This window comes from Eurytemora carolleeae, unplaced genomic scaffold (assembly GCF_000591075.1).
Source record: "Eurytemora carolleeae unplaced genomic scaffold, Eaff_2.0 scaffold430, whole genome shotgun sequence".
Classification (NCBI taxonomy): domain Eukaryota; kingdom Metazoa; phylum Arthropoda; class Copepoda; order Calanoida; family Temoridae; genus Eurytemora; species Eurytemora carolleeae.
Window position 1 is genome coordinate 37,070 of NW_019397707.1, and position 7,309 is coordinate 44,378.

The 7,309-nt window shown below is 36.3% G+C and overlaps 1 long non-coding RNA gene across 1 annotated transcript; it reads right to left on the bottom strand.

Annotated features, from left to right (window-relative positions):
• Nucleotides 1–52: 52 nt before the first annotated feature.
• Nucleotides 53–1,197, bottom strand: LOC111715581 (uncharacterized). Its single transcript, XR_002768256.1, has 3 exons — nt 1,145–1,197; nt 791–829; nt 53–222 (listed from the first exon to the last, which is right to left on the bottom strand). It is a non-coding gene; the product is annotated as an uncharacterized LOC111715581 (long non-coding RNA).
• Between the last annotated feature and the right edge of the window lie 6,112 nt (nt 1,198–7,309).

Genomic DNA, 7,309 nt, shown 5'->3' on the forward strand with positions numbered 1-7,309 from the left:
TTAGTTCCTTCCGTAAACTCTACTTGGCATTCATCATTCTCATCCTAATCAATCAATCAATCAATTGATCAATCAATCAATTATTACAATTAGTTCCTTCAGTAAACTCTACTTGGCATTCATCATTCTCATCCTAATCAATTAATCAATCAATTGATCAATCAATCAATTATTACAGTTAGTTCCTTCCGTAAACTCTACTTGGCATTCATCATTCTCATCCTAATCAATCAATCAATCAATTAATTAATTAATCAATCAATCCATAATTACAATAAGTTTCTTCAGTAAACTCTACAATTGGCACTGAACGTTCTCATCCTAACCTATAAATCAATTAATCAATCAATCAGTCAATCAATCAATTATTACAGTTTGTTCCTTTAGTATTTGACATTGACCATTCTCATTATGATCAATCAGCCAATTAATGAATTGATCATTAAACATGTAAAAAATGTTTTTTTTGGAGAATTGTACTTTTTTTACCTTGATGATTTAATGGGATTTATTTAATTAATTAATTAATTAACCAATCACTCTAAAAAGAGTCTTTAAATTAGAGAACATTTTTAAAACATTAACTAAAATCATCTATTTAATCTAAATAAAAATCACTAAAGCAATAATTAAAAAAAAATATGAAATAAATCAAGAAGTCATGCATGCCATGCAAAAAAAAACTATTTATGAATACTATATCGAAATTTTGAAATAATCATCTAAGGTATTGAATAATATGGAATCCAGGGGGGGGGGTCAAAAGATGGGAAAATATCAAAGGTCTAACCTGAACTTGACCTTGTGAACAGGCACAAACAATTTCTCCCTAAAAATTAAAACAATAAAAATCAAAAATACTTTAAACATACATATAAATAATCGGATGCTTTCCCATTATATAAAATATTCGATTTGCAATGGTATCATCCAACCTTTCGATTGTTATTATACTTTTTCTGACATTAAACTGATTAAATGTTCAATTGTGATTCTCTTTAATGGGAATTGTTGAAATCTAAAACAAAACGATATTATCCTAATTTCTGTTCATTATAAGGATGAAAGGGTACTGTTATGAATTGAACATGCCAGTATTATGTCCAATCTCGTCTGTACTCCCTTTTATTCAGTTGGATCCTACCTGAGGGTTTATTAATGCCTCGAGTCCATACTGTTCACAATCTCTGGTTCCACATCTCACTAGAACAATATTATTATTAATTCACCTTCACATTTACCGTGACCTCAAGATTTTCTTTGACCTTAACTGTACCTTGACCTTGACTTTACCTTGACCCTGACTGTACCTTGACCTTGACTTTACCTTGACTTTGACTTTTCCTTGACCTTAACCTCACCTTAGCCTTAACTTGACCTTTATCTTGACCTTGACTTTGACCTTGACCTTGACCTTGACCTTGACCTTGACCTTGATCTTGACCTTGACCTTGACCTTAACCTTGACCTTGACCTTGACTTTGACCATCTCCTGAACTTTACATTAAATTGACTTTGATTTTACTGTGACCTCGGAATTTACTTTACATTTACTTTGACCTTGGCCTTGAACTTTACTTTACATTGACTTTGACTTTGACCTTGAACCTTACTTTACATTGACTTTGACTTCTACCTTGGTCCTGGAATTGACCTGGACTTTACCCTGACCTTGACCCTAACCTTGGCCTTGATATTATTCTTATCTTGACCTTTTATTAATTAAGTAAGATTTACCTCCATTTGTGTAACATGGCTCTTGACAGTATCCTAATCCTAAAAAAGATCAAATTTTATAATTCAATTTGTCTATTTTATTTATTTGGTCTATAGTCTAGTTTGTTCTATTTTTGTTTAGTCTATTTGTTTGTTGTCCATGTCCATCAGCCGACCCCTTGCCAACCCTAAAGATCCACTGAACAGTGACCACTGGTGACCCTAAGTGACCCCTGGTGACCCTAAGCGACCCCAGGTAACTCTAATTGATCCCTGGTAACCCTAAGTCACTTCTGGTGACCCTAAGTGACCCATGGTGACCCTAAGTAATCCCTGGAGACCCTAAGTGACACCTGGTTACCTTAGTCACTCCTGGTGACCCTAAGTCACCTCTAGAGACCCTAAGTGACCTGTGGTGACCCCTCCTGACCCTAATTGACCCTGGTCACCCTGAGCGACCCCTGGAGACCCTTAGTCACCCCTGGTGACCCTAAGTCACCTCTGGTGGCCCTAAGTGACACCTGGTGACCCAAAGTAACCCCTGATTACCCTTAGAGACCCCTAATGACCCTTAGTCATCTCTGGTGACCCTATGTCACCCTTGGTGACCCCAACTGACCCTATGTGACCCTGGGTGACCCTATATGACCCAAGTTGACCTTAATTGACCCCTGGTGACTCTTCATGACCCTCCATAGAACCATTATGACCCCTGATGAACCCTCTTAACCCCCTAACCCCTCAGGACCCATCAGGCCCCATAATAAACCCTGGTGACCTATGTTTACTCTTTCTAACCTGTTGAAATATTCTTTTGCACAAACATTTCACCAGAAGAACAGGGACCCTGGAGAAAAAAAAACATGTTAAGAGATAAAAAGATAAAGCACAAAGGATTATATGTTAAAAATATGAGAATTGTAAAAAAAGAANCAGTACAGTACAGTACAGTACAGTACAGTACAGTACAGTACAGTACAGTACAGTACAGTACAGTACAGTACAGTACAGTACAGTACAGTACAGTACAGTACAGTACAGTACAGTACAGTACAGTACAGTACAGTACAGTACAGTACAGTACAGTACAGTACAGTACAGTACAGTACAGTACAGTACAGTACAGTACAGTACAGTACAGTACAGTACAGTACAGTACAGTACAGTACAGTACAGTACAGTACAGTACAGTACAGTACAGTACAGTACAGTACAGTACAGTACAGTACAGTACAGTACAGTACAGTACAGTACAGTACAGTACAGTACAGTACAGTACAGTACAGTACAGTACAGTACAGTACAGTACAGTACAGTACAGTACAGTACAGTACAGTACAGTACAGTACAGTACAGTACAGTACAGTACAGTACAGTAGAGTACAGTACAGTACAATACAGTGAAGTAATAACCAGCCAACTATGGCATAAGAAGACGACTTTATAGGCAATACTTAAGATTTTATGTTCTTACAAATAGTTTTACTAGATACTGATCAAATCACTATGGGACTGTTTACAATTGTTGTGTTTAAAGCTCATTGGACTTTTTAAATTCAGAACTTTAGACAATAAGTCGTCTTCCTATTCCAGAGTTGTCTGCACTGCAAGAACATTTTTTGTAAAATTTTCAAGTTTCCTTTTAAATAATAAATAAAACCAAATTTTAGATTTTACTTTAAATGACAGATCGTAAGAAACAATTTCGTCAAAAAAAAACACTTAGTCCAAATATCTTTTTAAAAAAACAGTCTCCTAAAAAATTAAAAAAATAAAATGTGAAAAAATCCTCTAAAAACCTTGATTTAAAACAAATAAATACGCCATTAGATTACTATAACTATGGTATAATATATAGCTTAATCTTCGTCACATTTTATGAGTTTTCAGTCATCTTTACTGTCTCATCCTTTGTGGGTAGCCCTGTATGAGTGGGATTTACATGTATCTGTTGCAGATCCTATACTGATCCACACAATACCACTACAAAGGCAGGGCCCCTCTAATACCATAAAATAGATTGTATTTGAACACAAAGGGCTGATAAAATCTTGGGCGAAAAATATTCTCATTTTGTAAATAATTTTTTTTTTTTTCAAAGAACATCATTTTTTAATTTTAAAATGCACATTATTTTAGGAATAGATTATTCAGTATATCTATCTATCTATCTATCTATCTATCTATCAATCTATCTATCTATCTATCTATCTATCTATCTATCTATCTATCTATCTATCTATCTATCTATCTATCTATCTATCTATCTATCTATCTATCTATCTATCTATCTATCTATCTATCTATCTATCTATCTATCTATCTATCTATCTATCTATCTATCTATCTATCTATCTATCTATCTATCTATCTATCTATCTATCTATCTATCTATCTATCTATCTATCTATCTATCTATCTATCTATCTATCTATCTATCTATCTATCTATCTATCTATCTATCTATCTATCTATCTATCTATCTATCTATCTATCTATCTATCTATCTATCTATCTATCTATCTATCTATCTATCTATCTATCTATCTATCTATCTATCTATCTATCTATCTATCTATCTATCTATCTATCTATCTATCTATCTATCTATCTATCTATCTATCTATCTATCTATCTATCTATCTATCTATCTATCTATCTATCTATCTATCTATCTATCTATCTATCTATCTATCTATCTATCTATCTATCTATCTATCTATCTATCTATCTATCTATCTATCTATCTATCTATCTATCTATCTATCTATCTATCTATCTATCTATCTATCTATCTATCTATCTATCTNCACATTGCACATTGCACATTGCACATTACACAGCCTAGGGTCAACACCATAATTAAATGTGCGTTCCATTTTTTTGGGATTCACTGTACACTTAAGTAATGATGGACAACACCTTGATTTTTTTCCAGAATTTTAAAGGGTTTAAGACTTTGACACATACTTCATTCTTGTAAGGTTCCAACATTTCAAAAGTGTTTGAACTATAAAGTTTGCTTTTGTCACCTATTCAGAATGTGTATTCTATACATATAACACATCAGGAAAAAACAAACTGAAAAAGTTTTAAAACTATCTTCTTTGGTTCTTTTATTTGCATATTTCTTCTCTCAGGCCTAGTGTAGGGAAAACAATTGTTTTGAATTAACAATTTAGAAATACTTAACATATCTCAGATTTTTGTGGAGCCATCAAGAAGTCCAAAATCTGTCCTAAAATATTTTTAAAAAGCGAATCACTTTCTACCACAGGTTTAAGACGGTAAGTATGTAATTTGTATATGTTTAAACCTTTAAGTGGGCGTAGTGTTTCATACCAACTGAGCTCCATTTTGCAGTGTAGCAACCCTGATAAATGCACTGCACTGTTAAAACTTTCATCACTACACAGCACTGTAAAAACCCTGATTGATACACTGCACTGTAACAACCCTGATAAATTCACTGCACTGTTAAAACCCTGATTAATACACAGCACTGTAAAAACCCTGATAAATACACTGCACTGTTAAAACCCTAATTAATACACAGCACTGTAAAAGCTCTGATAACTACACTGCACTATAAAAAAAATTGATTACTACAATGCACTGTAAAAACCCTGATTAAAACACTGCACTGTTAAACCCCTGATTACTACACGCACTGTAAAAACTCTAAGTACTAAACTTGATCCATTTCGACCTGAAATGTTTCATAAACGACATATATGGATTGGAGAAGTCCATCTTGGCTTAGATTTTTGGTACAAAAGTTGTAACATCTGTTAACCTTTTTAACTGGTTTCTATATTGCATCATTAAAATTTTTAAGAATATAAACAAACTGAATAAAATAATATTTCATTACAAAAATATTGATATTCACAAAACTCCCAAACGCCATTTGTGAAACCCAGGTTTTAAAACTGGTTTTCATAACGATACCCTGTCTTAAGTTTTGGGCTCTGAAAGATCTTGGTCGTATAACTGGAACGGAGAAACCCCTGTCATTTATTAAAGATATATACCAAAAAAACTTGTTCTTCTGTTTTTGGGAGGAATTGAAAACAAAACCAGTAATGGCTGAAATTTATCTTCCAGAACAGAAACTTATTCTTAAACCTTGTGTTAATTAATAAGAGTATTCTTAGTTTTTAAACAAAAGCTTAATATTTAAAAATCGATAATTAAGCATAATGTTAAGATTGTGTGAACGAAATATGATTGTAAATGATAAATTACACATTGTTTTAGGAACTACTCTATGGTACACGTACAGTAACAGAATAATTTTAAACAAAANCACAATATACTTCATTTACAGGGTGTCCCACAATCACTAGATCAATCATAATCATTTTACAGTGCATGTCCCACGTGCATTTCCTTATAAATACTTTCCCCAAATTGATCCAGACTGCTACGAAAAGTTGCATCACGTTTCTGAGACTGAGTAGCAACGCCAGTCTTAGCTCACTAATTCACTTATATTTGTTTGTAGAGACAATAAGCATTAGATATATAAAATTTGTAATTAAAAAGCAATTTTAGTTTACAAGAAGTAATTGGCAAAATTCTTATCAATTTCTGCGCAAGAGCAATTTCGACCTTTGGAGCACTGTGCAGAGAAGGTGATATATGCAAAGAAATGGGAAGGAATGTGATGTTAGGATATTTTCTGAAATTTATCGTATGTTAAGCAGAGCTCAGGCGGCACGATGGCATGGGTTCCTTCCTCATGGGAAGAGAAAGAGAGAGATAAATGGACAGGAACTGATTTTTGGGGATTCACAGAAATAAAATCATGTACGCAAATAGAGAAGGGATGGGAAGGGATGTGAAGTGATGGGCAGGGATGGGAAGGGATGGGAAGGGATGGGAAGGGATGGGAAGGGATGGGAAGGGATGGGAAGGGATGGGAAGGGATGGGAAGGGATGGGAAGGGATGGGAAGGGATGGGAAGGGATGGGAAGGGATGGGAAGGGATGGGAAGGGATGGGAAGGGATGGGAAGGGATGGGAAGGGATGGGAAGGGATGGGAAGGGATGGGAAGGGATGGGAAGGGATGGGAAGGGATGGGAAGGGATGGGAAGGGATGGGAAGGGATGGGAAGGGATGGGAAGGGATGGGAAGGGATGGGAAGGGATGGGAAGGGATGGGAAGGGATGGGAAGGGATGGGAAGGGATGGGAAGGGATGGGAAGGGATGGGAAGGGATGGGAAGGGATGGGAAGGGATGGGAAGGGATGGGAAGGGATGGGAAGGGATGGGAAGGGATGGGAAGGGATGGGAAGGGATGGGAAGGGATGGGAAGGGATGGGAAGGGATGGGAAGGGATGGGAAGGGATGGGAAGGGATGGGAAGGGATGGGAAGGGATGGGAAGGGATGGGAAGGGATGGGAAGGGATGGGAAGGGATGGGAAGGGATGGGAAGGGATGGGAAGGGATGGGAAGGGATGGGAAGGGATGGGAAGGGATGGGAAGGGATGGGAAGGGATGGGAAGGGATGGGAAGGGATGGGAAGGGATGGGAAGGGATGGGAAGGGATGGGAAGGGATGGGAAGGGATGGGAAGGGATGGGAAGGGAT